This window comes from Mustela nigripes, chromosome 13 (assembly GCF_022355385.1).
Source record: "Mustela nigripes isolate SB6536 chromosome 13, MUSNIG.SB6536, whole genome shotgun sequence".
Taxonomy (NCBI): domain Eukaryota; kingdom Metazoa; phylum Chordata; class Mammalia; order Carnivora; family Mustelidae; genus Mustela; species Mustela nigripes.
The window spans coordinates 4,536,811-4,551,781 of NC_081569.1; the positions used below are offsets into that span (position 1 = coordinate 4,536,811).

General features: G+C 47.1%; 1 protein-coding gene across 1 annotated transcript in view; it reads right to left on the minus strand.

The window, feature by feature from the left end:
• Positions 1-14,303, minus strand: part of ZNF592 (zinc finger protein 592) — a 37,493-nt gene extending 23,190 nt beyond the window's left edge. Inside the window, exons 1-2 of the mRNA XM_059371524.1 lie at positions 14,199-14,303; positions 9,904-9,987 (exon numbers count right to left, since the gene is read on the minus strand). The gene's annotated coding sequence lies outside the window, so the exon portion shown is untranslated. The remainder of the gene's footprint in view (positions 1-9,903; positions 9,988-14,198) is intronic.
• Between the last annotated feature and the right edge of the window lie 668 nt (positions 14,304-14,971).

The window sequence follows — 14,971 nt, forward strand, 5'->3', positions numbered from 1 at the left end:
GTCGGTTGGACGACTGCCTTCGGCTCAGGTCATGATCCTGGAGTCCCGGGATCGAGTCCCGCATCAGACTCCCAGCTCCATGGGGAGTCTGCTTCTCTCTCTGACCTTCTCCTCATTCATGCTCTCTCTCACTGTCTCTCTCTCAAGTAAATAAATAAAATCTTTAAAAAAAAAAAAAAAAAACTTTGTAATTTTGGCTTTTTTGCTGGATGAATTCAATCAAATCCAAAATGATCTGCTATTACCAGGATTGACGCTATCCCACAAACTCACTCCAACAAATTACATCATCTCCTAGGCCTTTTTTTTTTTCGAGGCAGTGTCTGCTTGGTTCCTTCATTTTCACCCAAAACTCTTACTGGCTAGTGAATGGATCCTAGATGTAAGGGGCAGAGCGACTCTCAAAGTCCCACATTGTTATCAAATGGTCCAGTGAACAGTGTCAGGGAAGCCCCAAATTTTATTCTAACTTAATAGACAAAGAAAAGCAAAGCCACCTGTTTCCTTCATGCTCTGGAGCAGGAGAACCACAGCACTACTGAGAGAAAGGAAAGCCAAGGTCCTAGCAAGAGGCCTAGCGTCAGGAAACCACTGCAGTGCTCAGCTCGCTGGCTCCAGCCTGCTGGAGTTAGGAGGAAACCCCACCACCTCCCTTGCTCAACCCTGAATTCTGCACCTGCCTCAGCATCCCAGAGCCGCACAGCCTCTCGTTATTCCTTGTGATTACACTGAAAACCTGTCTGAACGCAGAACCACACAACTCTCTTCCAGAAAGCAGTGCAGTGGCTACACAGAACCAGCCAGGAGCCCCAAGGCCAATGTTCTTATCCTAACGACAAAAATCCCTGAAAGCTACACACGGAAGTATATGGTGTTATTAAAACAACACAAAAGAGACAAACACACACACAGAATCTAAATGTCCAAGAATACGGAATGATTAAATAATTGATAGACTATTATGTGGCCATTAAAAATCCTAATGATGACATTTACACAGCAACATGGAAAATCACTTAGAGCGCTAAGGCGCCTGGCTGGCTCTGTTGGGGCAGCATGCAACTCTGATCTCAGGCTGTTGGGTTCCAGCCCCATGCTGGAGGCAGTTTACTAAAAATAAAAAATCTTTTTTTATAATTTCCTCTCTTTAAAAAGATTTTATATACTTATTTGACAGAGAGACAGAGAGCACAAGCAGGGGGAGCAGCAGGCAGAGGAAGAGGGGGAAGCAGGCTCCCCGCTGAGCAGAGAGGGACTCAATCCCAGGACCCTGAGATCATGACCTGATCCGAAGGCAGACAACCGATGGAGCCAACCAAGCACCCCCAAAATTAAAAATCTTAAAAAAAAAAAAAAAAAGAAATTTCACTTATAATGTTTAGTTTAAAAAAAAAAAAAAAAACTAACACCAAAAAACGTTGTCAGACTAGAACAATGTAAAACTAAGTATGTATTTGAGCCAAGATTAAAAGAAAAGGAAAAGGAATTATGCAGGGTGGTGGGACTACTGGCGGGTTATTTTTCAGGACTCTTTGTGCTGACAGATTGCTTTTATAATTTTAAGAGGGGTAAGTAAAGGGGGGGAACCCACTTAGAACTACAGGGGAGAGGCATCTGGGGGGCTCAGTTGGTTGAGCATTTGACTCTTGATTTTGGCTCCAGTCATGATTTCAGGGGCCTGGGACCCAGCCCCTGCTCAGCGGGGAGTCTGCCTGAGAGTCTCTCTCCCTCTCCTCAGCGCCTCTCCCCCCACTCACAGTCTCGCTCTCTCAAATAAATAAATCTTTAAAAATTAAAAAAAAAAAAAAAAGACCCACAGAGGAGCAGGTGGCATAGCACAGGTGTATCTGTTACCAGCCCCTGGGATCAACAGGTTCGCAGGTTCGGTTTCTTGCCCCCCCTTTCCAACCCCGAACAAAACACATCTGCCTGCTTAAGAGTTCCCACAGAAAATGAAAAATACCCACCACTGGGAATACATCTAATTATGGTTGGTAATAATAAAGTGAAATACCAATTATCTGAACTAAATACGACAGGCAGCATCTCACTCTGAAATGAGATGGAAAGCTCCTGGACACAAATGACTGTCTCCTGGTAACAGGAGCCCGTCAGCAAGGGGAGGGCACTGGCAACCGGGAGAGCACCAACATCCCTGAATGGGCAGGCTGACCCAAACTACAGGGAAGTGCCTCTGTGATATTTGCTGTGTACGTTTCTTTCTTTCCCCCTCCCCCCCACCTTTTTTTACAATCTAGCGGGGGGGAAAAAAGATTGAGGGAGAAGGGCAGAATGGGTTGGTGTTTTCAAGGAGCTGCAGAAAGCTGGTGAGGGAGGAGAGGCAGTAGCTGGGTGGTGAGAGCCAGGGTTAGCTGGGAGCCTACTGCTGCCTGCCGGGAAGTCACAGGGGCCGCAGGCAGAGAGGTCTGGCAACAGAAGAAAGTGATGCTCTCCCACAGGTCGATCTCAGGAACTGGCGGAGAACGGCCAGAGGGAAGGGAAGGTATCTTCTGCTAGGAAACTCAGAGCAGGGAAAAGCTATGGCGGTTCAACACTGGCAGCAGGAAAACCCTTTCTAACCTTTGGATCTTATATACCGAAGCTGACACTTTTAAAAGCCAAAGATCAAGACCTGTTTTCTATTTACTCATCATAGGGAAAACCAAAAACAGCCGCAATCAACAGCACTGAATAAGGGATTCATGGTGTACCTGTTTGCATTTCTTTAAACCTTTTTCCAAAGTATCACACTGTTTATAAGTAGAAAAGAGAAATTAATCAAAATGTACTGTTATTTTTTTTTAAAGATTTTATTTATTTATCAGAGGGGGGGAGAGAACGAGCACAGGCAGACAGAATGGCAGGCAGAGGCAGAGGGAGAAGCAGACTCCCTGCCGAGCAAGGAGCCCGATGTGGGACTCGATCCCAGGACGCTGGGATCATGACCTGAGCCGAAGGCAGCTGCTTAACCAACTGAGCCACCCAGGCGTCCCTCAAAATGTACTGTTATAAAAGCAAAGGAAGAAACTGCAGAGAAAGAGTCCCCAGTAAAAAGTTGTAGTCATCAAAACCCTGCCAGCACAAAGTTAAAAGGCAAAGAGCAGTACACGACAGGAATTATCTGCAATGTGACAGTGACTCCCATTAATGTCTTTACTATAGAGAAGGCCAGGAAGTAAGTAAAAGATAAGCAGCCCACTAGGAAAATGAACAAAAATGGTGAGCACACAATTAGAAAAAGAAACACAAGTGGACAGTGAATACATTAAAAAGTTGCTACCTCACAAGGAATTGAGAAATACAAATTAAAATACTGAGAAGCCTGGGATGCCTGGGTGGCTCAGTTGTTAAACATCTGCCTTTGGCTCAGGTAATGATCACAGAGTCCTGGGATCGAGCCCCACATCCAGCTCCCTGCTCAGCGAGAAGCCTGCTTCTCCCTCTCCCACTCCCCCTGCTTGTGTTCCCTCTCTCACTGTGTCTCTCTCTATCAAATAAATAAATAAGTCTTTAAAAAAATAAAAAATAATAATAATGAGAAGCCATTTGAGGCTTACTAAATTGACCAAGGTTTTCAAAAAATAATTCCTGGGGACACCTGGTCTTGGGATCGTGCCCCACAATAGGCTCCCCGCTCAGCAGAGAGTCTGCCTCTCCCTCTGCCTGCCACTCCCCCTGCTTGTGCTCACACGCTTGCTCCTCTTGCTCTCTCTGAAATAAATAAATAAAATATTTTAAAACTAATAATTCCTGGGATTGGCACAGATGTGGAAAAGTAAGCATTTCTTTTCTTCTCTCTCTCTCTCTCTCTCTTTCTTTCTTTCTTTTTAAGTAGGCTCCATGCGTGGAGTCCAAGGCAGGGCTCAAACTCACAACTCTCAGATCAAGACCTGAGCTGAGATCAAGAGTCAGATGCTTAACGGACTAAGCCAGCCAGGCGCCCCTGCTAAGTAAGCATTCTAAAGATGGTATAAATTGATAAACCCTGTCTTTTTTTTTTTTTTAAGGATTTTTAAAGATTCAAAGATTTTTTTTTTTAAGATTTTATTTATTTGACAGAGATCACAAGGAGGCAGAGAGGCAGGCAGAGAGAGAGAGGGAAGCAGGCTCCCCACAGAGCAGAGAGCTTGATGTGGGGCTCGATCCCAGGACTTTGGGATCATGACCTGAGCTGAAGGCAGAGGCTTAACCCACTGAGCCACCCAGGTGCCCCGATAAACCCTGTCTTAAGAGCAATTTAGCAATGCATACATAAGGCCCAACAATTCTACTTCCAGAAATTTATCCCAAGGAAATAGAGACTCACATGACAAAGAATAACTGCAGGATTATTTATAACAAAATAATTTCATAACAAAAAATGAGCCACAACCAAAGTTCCAACAAGAGAGAATTGGTTCAATAAATTATAGTATGTTAACACAACTAAATACTAGACATCATTACAGCACAAGATTTATAGCTATGCTCCTGATACAAAGTGGGGGGGAGGGAGGATACTGTAATACATATATAGTACAATTCTATTTAAAACAAAAGATTTTTAGGGGGGGCGGTAAGGGGATGGGTGAGCCTGGTGGTGAGTACTAAGGAGGGCACATATTGCATGGAACACTAGTTGTGGTGCATAAACAATGAATTTTGGAACACTGAAAAAAATTAAATTAAAAGCAAACAAATTTAAAAAAAAACAAAAGATTTTCATTATATACTGCGTTTATGAAAAGGGCTAGAGGAACACTCTAAAATCTTAGAAGTATCTCAACAGGTGAGATTATTTTCTTTCTTTTATCTGCATTTTCAAACTATCTAACTATTTCAAGTTGTACTGCTTATGTAATTTTATTAAATTATATATATATATATATATATTTTTTTTTTTAAAGATTTTATTTATTTATTTGACAGAGAGAAATCACAAGTAGATGGAGAGGCAGGCAGAGAGAGAGAGAGAGGGAAGCAGGCTCCCTGCTGAGCAGAGAGCCCGATGCGGGACTCGATCTCAGGACCCTGAGATCATGACCTGAGCCGAAGGCAGCGGCTTAACCCACTGAGCCACCCAGGCGCCCTTAAATTATATTTTTAATAGACAAAAAGAAGGAATTAGGAAGGCCAAAAACATTTGAGAAGCTTTTTATGGAGGACTCCAAACATCACTAACATAAGATTCTGAAAGCACACCCGGTGTGCCTCAGCAGGGGACCGCAGGCTGGAAAACCAGTTCCCTAACGTAACTGACACACAGTAACTGACACACGATGTGCAGTCCAGGTACAAAGCTTTAGCATGTCTCTGTGACCTGCTACGGGCTGGAAAGAGCAAACTTCATACAGTGCTGCCCATTTTGCCAGGGGACAGTGTCTGGGACCAGAGCATGGGTCTGGCCTCTGCCCCGTGTCCATGAAGACCAACCTAAAAAGCCGGCCCTGGCAGTACCAGAGCAGACAAGGTCCAGGCATGGTGAGCCCAGCAAGTGAGCTGGGGGTGTCTTGTCACCAGGCAAGGCAGGCACCCGCCTCCTGGTCCCTATTACTCGGGCGACCCTTGCTACCATGTACGTCACACCAAGGAAGCAGAGAGCGGCACCAGGGCTGATAGGCGGGGCTGTGCCCTCCCGAGGAGCTTCCCTGCAGGGAGATGGGGACACTGAAAATAGATTGGCAGATCAATAGATCCATCCCTATTGTTTATTACAGGATCGTTTACTTGCCCAAGAAATGTTTGTCCAACACTTAAGTAAACATGTCAACAGATGAGGGAGGGGGAACACCTTAATTCCGAAAGGCTCTCATCAGGTCTAAGAGTTCTCTGAGGGGGCAGGAACAAGAGGACTAGGGCAGAACAAGCAGGCAGACTCTTCATAGAATCTAAATGTCAGAATTTCACAAAAAAATGTTTTTTAAAAAACTGAATTCAAAAAAAAAAAAAGTGAATTCCATACAACTTGGGTGAATGTATGTTTTGTGTGTGAGACTGTGATTGTCATTTACAGGGCACCATGAACAGTGGAGTTTTAAACCCACGGACCAGTTCTGGACTCAAGCTTAATACTTCCTTAAGTTACCGAGAATTGTAGCTCCCCCACCCATAAGGGGACCCAGCTGTATCCATACATGTGGTCCTAGGAACCAGCCATTAAAAACACCACTATTGGGACCTGGGTGGCTCACTCATTTGAGCATCTGGTTCTTAATTTTGGCCAGGGTCTTGGTCTCAGGGTTGTGGGATCAAGCCCCGCCTTGGGCTGCCAGCTGGGAAAGAAGCGTGCTTGGGATTCTCTTTCTCCTTCTCCCTCTGACCCTCTGCCACCCTCTCAACAAAACAAAACAAAACAGAAACAAAAACCAGCACTACTGGGGTGCCTGGGTGGCTCAGTGGGTTAAGATATATGTATGTAACACATAATAAATACATACACATATATGTGTTACATACCCACATGCGTACATACATACCATTACTGAACAAGGGCCTGTGAAAAAAATTTTTTAAAAAGGAGGTCTTGTGTCCAGTAGGCTTTGGGAATGACCACAGCATTCTCCTTCTGTAACTATACCATCAAGCAATAAAGTGAAACCTTCAAGACTGCAAATGGTCTTGAAACTGTTGCAGAAGTCAAAAGGCGAAATTAAAAGACAGTGAGTTCTCAGGAGGCTGCACGAGTGGGTGAAAGTACGGTAAAGGGGCATCAGTGAAGCCAAAGTGAAGGCACGTTTAGGGAAAAGTGATCCTAATGACACTTTTAAAGTAAAGAGTTCTCAGTGACGCTGTTCAGTAAAGAGACTTGGCCACTGTTGCAGCCAACGTTGCATGTTTTATCCCAAAAAGCCCAGAAAACACCGCACATGATCAGAAAGAATACTGGAAACGAAACACAACCTGTGATCCTGCCCTTACTCAAAACCACCAGGGTCCACAGCAGGCTGGGCTGCTCAGTATCGGTTCCGTGCACCTTAAGAAAGACACAGCAGCATAGGAATAGGTCCTAAGAGATAAGCCTGAAGTTATAAAGTAGATGGGAGAGCTTTCTTTCTCTTTTTTTTTTTTTTTAAAGATTTTATTTATTTATTTGACAGAGAGAGATCACAAGCAGGCAGAGAGGCAGGCAGAGAGAGGAGGAAGCAGGCTTCCTGCTGAGCAAAGAGCCCGATGTGGGGCTCAATCCCAGGACCCTGAGATCATGACCTGAGCCGAAGGCAGAGACTTTAACCCACTGAACCACCCAGGTGCCCCAAGATGGGAGAGCTTTCTAATAAGAGCTTAAAAATTAGAACTCTTCTATTCTGGAGAGATGAAGGTTTAGCAGAGAGGGAGAGGATAACTGACGCGTACATGTGTTCATCACACCTCACACCTAAAATAGTAGAGAGGAAAGGGAAGCATTCTGAAGTTGGAAATAAGAGATGTACACAAATAAGACATAACTTTACTCATTCGTCAGAAAATACACTGAACAGGCATCTGGGGTGGGAGGTCAGTCGGTGAAGCCTCTGCCTTCAGCTCAGGTCATGATCTGGGGGTCCTGGGTTTGAGCTGGCATCCTGGATCCCTGCTCAGCAAGGAGCCTGCTTCTCCCTCACCCTCTACCCCTCTCCCCTGCTCGTGCTCTTTCTCTTTCTCTCTCTCTCTCAAACAAATAAAATCTTTAAAAAAAAAAAAAAAAGAAAGAAACAAAATGAAAAGAAAATACACTGAAGTTGTTACAGGCAAAATATATAAATGTAGTAACATGCACACTTATTGGAATCCAGAAATTAAAAAAAGGGGGGGGGGCCTGAGGAACTAAGAACAAGAATTGTCACTAAACCTATGAGCTTCCTTTCCCTCAGCATTGAAGCCTCTGAATTTCAAATAACATTAAACTAGGTCATCTGTTTCCCTTAATATTAAGTTCGGTAATGGTAGATTAATAAAAGTTCAGAAACAGGACATCAAGGGGGCAGAGGCACTCTGAAAACATTAAGAAAAATCTGATCTCTATTCAGTATATTGTTTAATAAGACAAAGTAGCAAACGACATGTGACAGATTTATAGGATGAAAGTTAAAGGCAAGATTCAAGGAACATTGGACTGGAAACCACAAAACTGACTTTCCTCGAATTTGCCATTGCTTGCTGGATAAGGACTAGCACGACAGGTGTGTGCGTATTTATAACCTGTGAGCAAACGCTTCACCCTGCTCCCTCACGTGACTGAATACGGCTCATGTGTTGATATAATCTGTTCACTCAACGATACGTGTTCAATTATTGTTATAAAAGTTAAGGGTTTACAAAGGGTTTAAGTGGAAGTTATCCTCTGCTTTCTCTTTCAGAAGGAGCAGTCCAGGGAAAACACAGCAAAGGGTAAGTCAAGCTGTCTGATGCACACCGCAAGTGAGTGAAATCTCACGCTTACTTAGAAGAAGCTGAGAGTGGAAGCAAATGCCTGAGCTGGTGGCCCGCTGGGGCGAACTTCTGTCCCAGGAGTGGAAGCTAGGCAAGGAGACAGACAGAACAAGGGAGCAGGCATGAGAGCAAGCTGCTGCCGACGGTCCTCGCAGGAGCTTTAGCTGGACTCTGGCTGAACAATGGGGAGAGAAGGGCACTGAGCTCATGGGTGGTAGAGAAGGGAGCTCCTTGAAATCAGATGACGGGGAAAGACCCAGAACGAAGCCCCAGGCCAGGAACGGGAGAGCAAGAAGAGTAAGAAATGGTGAAGCCCCAGAACGGCTTTGCCCTGCCGCAGTCAGCAATTACCTATGAAAAGCTCGTGGGCAGGCTTCGGTTTATCAAGAAAATTAAACTAACTTGAAGGATCTCTGAGCCCTTGAATAGGCCAGGCTACAACGGCTGGGCAAATTAACCTAAAACTATGAATTTCTACGTAAAACTTAACTCCTGAAGTGGACAAGCGGACCCTCTTCCATACACCTGGCCCTGCCGCCCGAGTACACACCGAAGCCTGCCTGTGCGTCTCAGGGGCCCCAGGCATGGGCGCTCTGAGTCGGTCAGCAGCCGGTGTTTCATTCCACGAGGCATCTGGTACTCTAATCGTCAGCAAAGGGCAACCCAAAGAGACACACAGCAGTACAAGAAAGCAGGTGTCCCGTTGGACAATGGACCCGGCAAAACAGCAAAGCTTTTCGCTTGTCTTCTTCTCCATCTGGTCTTAGCCCCCTCCAACGCACACTCTGCCACAGTGGTTACGGTAACACATGCATCTGATCACAGAGATGTCCTCCTCAAGATGCCCGTCCCCTCCGGGAGATAGCTCCTTGTCTCTAGCCAGCGTGGAGAGCCCATTCCCATCTGGTCTCTGCCCACCTCCCCAGCGACTTCCCAGGGTGCCTTTCATTCACGGGCAATTCTCACAGACTGCCTCTGTGTCAGGGCCTGGGCTGTTCCTCCTGGCTCCAGAACACCCGACAACCCACCCCACCGGCCCCCAACACAGACCTGCCTGAGAACACCTCCTCTGCCCAAAGCTTCAGCTCCAGGGCCCCCTTCTCCACATGCCTTCTCTGAATGCGAGACACCAATCCCCTGCCCTCCTCCCCTGCCTTCTGCTGTAGCAGCGATTCCCACAGCAAGATGGGATCCTGAGTTTTCTCATCAGCCTATAAAGCCTCTCCAAAGTTGGGGTCTCATCCTTTACCTCTATTTCTGAGACCTAACACATGTGGTTCCCAGGGGCAAGTAAGCTGTCACTACTCAGAGACCCCTCCCCAGCGGTCCCTCCCAGGACCGTTCTTCAATGCCTCCCCAAACCCCAGCTGACACACCTGCCCCTGTCTGTCCTGCCAGGGTACACTTTGCCCCCAGAGGCAGCTTCTCCTCTCCCCTTCCAGGCCCTTCCACCCCAAGCAAAAATCCCACTTCCCAGGAAGAGAATTATATTGCAAACATTCTAACAAGACTCACAGGATGTTAGAGCTGAAGGGGACCTCAGAAATGATCTGGTCCAGTGGCTTCCAAATACACGTCTGCAGACTGCTCCTGGACTGACTGCAAAAGAACAACATGGGGGGGTGACTTTCAAACACAGAACCCCAAGCTCCTACTCGGGAATCGAGATTTGACCAGTCTGGGATGGATCCCTGCATTTTTTTTTAGAGCCTCCCCAGTGATTCCAGTGCACTGGCCTAGTCCATCCTCTTCATTTTACACCGGGAGAACTTGGGCTTGGAAAGAAGAGGGTCGGGGCACCGGGCTCAGCCGGTGGAGTGTGTGACTCTTGATCTCAGCATTGTGAGTTCAAGCCCACGTTCAGTGTAGGGATTACTTAAAAATAAAATTTTAGGAAAAAAAAATTGCGGGAAGGAAGACAGAGAAGGAGAGAGGGAGGGAGGCGGACAGGTAGGTGCGCGCTGAGCTCATCCACCTCGGCAGCTCCCCCAGATGCCAAGACACGCCTGGCACTGAGGACACGAAGTGAAGGCCCAGCCCCTGCTCCCAAGGGCCCTGCACACGCCCCACTGCAAACACCCAGCAGCCACACATCGGGGGTGCCACGGAAGGCTCATCAGAGCACTGGCTTCCAGGCAAGGAAGGGAGAGGGGCTCTCTCTGGCTGTGGTCCCCTCGGTGGGCTCCTTTGTGCTCCCTTTTGATTCCCTTACTCCTCTCAGGGCATAATTTTGACTTTTGCTACAGTAACTTCAGTAAAATATTCTCTCTCCTGCTACTTCATAAGCCCTACTACAGGTACCCCCTATTTCTGAGCTGGTATCTCCTCAATTCTACATTTGGGTTTCTACGCGGACAGGCAGCTCAAACGTAGTCCGTCGAGCCTAACTCTCAATTTCCCCCTATGGATGGTGACCGCTCTGTACTTCCAGTCGCTTAGGCCAGATCCGGCCTCCTCAGGTGCCCTCTTGCCTTCATACCCTGGTTCCAGTCCAAGAGCAAATCCCGTCAAGTGCTCCTCCAAAACTCTTCCAAATGCAACCATTTCCTCCTGCCTCCAACCAGCATCATCTCTCTCCCAGGGTCCCTGCGAAAGCCTGCCCGCCTTGCCCCTACAGCTCACTCTCAACACGGCAGCCAGAGCGCGGCTCCTAACACACCCAGCAGACCACACTCCTCCTCTCCTGGAGTGCCGGCCCGTCTCCCGCAGGGTGAACTCCAGCCTTCGCACAGGGCGGCCTCCACGGCCTCCATCTCCCACACCTCTCTCTGTCAGCCAGGTGGCTCCAGGCGGGCACAGGCCTCCACCTTGTTCCTCAAGCATGGCAATGCTCAGAGCCTTTGGGGCTACTATTCCCTCTGCTCAGAACATCCTTCCCCTCAGGTCTCCGGGCCTCCCTCATCACTGCCACCAGGTCTTTACTCAATTGTCCCTCCGTCGGGAGCCTTCCATGACCAGTGTGCGCACCATTCCCCCCGCTCGCCATCAGTCCCAGTCCTTTCCCGATCTTCTCTTAGAAGCCCTTCCCGCCCCCTGACCTGTTCTATAACTGCTCGTCTCCACTGTCTCTGTGTAAGCTCCGCTGTGTTCACGGAAAGGTATTCCGCCACTAGAAAGGAGGAATGAGTTGACGGGCTCACCTGCCCAGAACTAAGACTGCTCAAGGGTAGTCACAGGTTCCCACACAGGTTTATTCATAGTCAAGCAGTTGGCAAGTTTGCAGCATAATTTGTGTTTCACTTTTTATAAGCACAGAGACCCTGAGAGGTGATGGGATTTGCCAGTGGGAAGGGGTCTCCCCAAAGCAGCACTTGTCTGTGTGCCCTGGGCTCCTGCAGGGCTAAGTTCAATACTGAACCTCTGGAAAGTGACCACTGGCCAACGTCCCTATGATAAGCTCATCCGTCTTGTGGATGGGATCCGTGTTGACGCCAGCAGAAAGGGCAGGCTCCCTCCGAGACCAAGAGGGAAGGGCAGGGCACAGGGCAGTCTTCAGTCTTCAGAAAAGGGGATATGACTGAATATGCTACAAACCACTGAATTGTGTGCTTAAATTGGTGAATTGCATGGCATACGAATTTTATCTCAACAAAGACAAAAAGAAGAGTGGATAAAAGAGGAGGGAGTTGGGGGTAGGCAGCACCGGTCAGCTGACTGAGAGGATACACACCAGCTATAGGAAACAAAGTTTAAAGAGAGCTGAGAACCAAGACAAAAACTGATACTCTGTAACCCTCACTCCCTTTCCTTTTCCTTGCTTGGAAACAGATCTTAGCACTCACACCGGCACTGCATTTTGTTAGAAAGGGACAGAACCCAGAGACTAAGAGGAAAGGAGAGGACTCCTCTTTGTCCGCACAGCACCCTCCAGGAGTCCCTCCCGCAGAGTTTTGTAAAAGCATCTTCTCCTGATAGTAGGGACACCCAAACAGAAGCAAAAACCTGTAGCCTCAGGCCTGCTGGGAACCAAGCCTCCACTCCCTGAACAAAAGGGCCCCAGAAAAGAAAAAGTAGCCATTCCACAGGATTACTTTTTCCTCATCTCCGGTACCCATGTGTTTGGTGGCTCTGTGTGTGTCACTGGTCTCATCTACCACGGGCAAACTACAGTCTCAAAGACTTCAAAATCAAAGGGTTTTCTGGAGGCGAGGGGTTGCGGGGAGAGGGCAAGGAGAGGGAACATGCTAGTATTCTTAGGGTGTGCTGTGGTTTCCCCTCCATCACTCGCTTTCTCTCTCTCTCTCTCTCTCTCACACACACACACACACACACACACACACACACACACGTTCTTCCTCATCCCTTCTTCCTCCTCTTCTCTCTCCCCTGTCAATGGAGACTAGGTGGGCTCTTTCAACATGGCGCCTCTGACCTAAGGGCAGCCAGCCTTCTTCAGGAAAGCAAGCTTCTCACCAACCACAGGGTAAGGCAACAGATGTAACATCCAGGTGTCCGCATGTGTGCCCAAGGGAAGGACAGGGAATAAGGGACCTAAAGGTCTATGTGCCCTTCTACCATCAGACAAATGGATTATTAAAATTCCTTCTCTTTTTCAGACATAAAGTGAAATATCTACAGATAAAATGAGCCAAATCCTGGTTTTGGCTCAGGTCATGACCCCAGGGTCATGGGATCGAGTCCAGTGCTGGGCTCCACATCGGCCTGGCGTCTGCTTGAGATTCTCTCCCTCTGACCCTCTCCCACTTGCACTCACTCTCCCTTTCTCAAATTAATAAATAAAGTCTTTAAAAATAAATAATAAAATGATGTGATGTCTGGGATTTGCCTCAAAATGACACAGAGCAGAAGGAAGAGATCAAGGAGGGTATTCCTAAATGAAACAAGATTAGCCACAAGTTAATAACTATTGGATGTGGGGGAGGCGTACACGGAGGTCTAGTCCATCATTTTCTCTACATGTGTGTATTTCCGCTCACTTAGGACCAGATCCGTGGATAGTGGACTCTGTGAGTCCAACCAGATAACCACCAAGGTCACACCCATTAGGATAGCTATTCCACAACACAACCACCCAAATTCCAGAAAATAACAAGTGCTGATGAAGACATGGAGAAATCAGAATCCTGGGCTGCTGGTAGGAACATAACCCGGTGCGGCCACTAAGGAAAACAGTACAGCAGTTCCTAGTGAAAACTAAACCCAGAGCCACCGTCTGATCTAGCAACTCCACTTCTGAGGACGTACCCAAAAGAACTGAAACCAGGGTCTCAAAGAGTACTTCCTACACATGTGTTCATAGCAGCATTATACACAACACCCAAAAGATGAAAGCAACCCAAGTGTCCATCAACAGATGAATGGGTAAACAAAATGTGATACAAATAAACAGAATATCATTTGGCCTCAAAAAGACACAAAGGTCCAAGACACACTACAGCATGGATGAGCCTCGAGGACATCCCTGAGTGAAATCCGCCACGTGGAAAAGGACAAATACTTATGATCCCACCTAGGAATCCAAGTTCCTGGGGCAGTCACGTGCATAGAGACAGAAAGCATAACAGTGGTGACCAGGGGCTAAGGGGGAAATAGGACAGGGAGTTAGTTAGTGTTTGATGGGTACAGAGTTTCAGTCTGGGGTGATGAAAAGACTCTGGATGGCGGGAATGAATGTACAACATGTTAAGCATGTACTTAACACCACTCAACAGTACCTTAAAAATGGTTAAAATGGTCAATTTTGTTATGTATGTTTTGCCACAATTAAAAAAAAAAAAAAGGTACCAAGGAACATAAAGACATCACTTGTGTGTCTTTAAGGCCAGCTCAGGTCAGCCTAGACATCATACCTCAGAGAGGTTCTCAAAACAAGGGCGTGGTGAGCGTTGCTGGGGATGGAGAGCTATGGAGAAAGGAATAACATCTACCTAGGCACATGGTCTAGTTTCCAACCACCACCTAAGGAAAGAAGAAAAATAAAACATTTTTTAATAGGCCTGAAGGTAAATGTCTACGTAAATTAAGGTAATAATCACAGAAATAAAAGTGTATGTCAGACCCTGAGAAAATCTCCAAACATAAATTCAAAGCCCCAGATTCAAGGCCGCAGAGCATCTCCCCCTCCCCGTCACGGTGTGGTGGTTCAGGGCACAGGCTCCGCGGCTTCAAATTCAGCTCTGAGACTCGCCAGCCATTCGACCTTGTGGCAATTTCTTCACCTCTGTGTCATTTTCCCCGTCTATAAAATGGGGCTGTTGTAGGGATTCAATGAGTTAATATTTGTGAAGTTCTTACAACACTGCCTTCAACATAGCAAACACACATGTTCAGCATTATGCTACCAACCTCAGGGGCCAGCAGGCTTTACCTCCTAGTTTTCCAGAGTGCCCCAGCAGACTGCCGGATGCCTAAATGTCGGGCTGGTCAGAAGTGTGCACATGGTGGGGAGGCAAGGTTACCCCTCCACACAGCTCAGGAGGCCAGCTGAAGCGGAGGAAGCAGAGGGTCAGGCAAGCTGGGGAAAGTCACAGGAGGGGGGACAGGAAACAGACAAACACTGAACCAGGGGATAAGAACGAGAGAAGATACAGAAAAGCTGGCAGAGCCGTTTTTTAAAACTAGG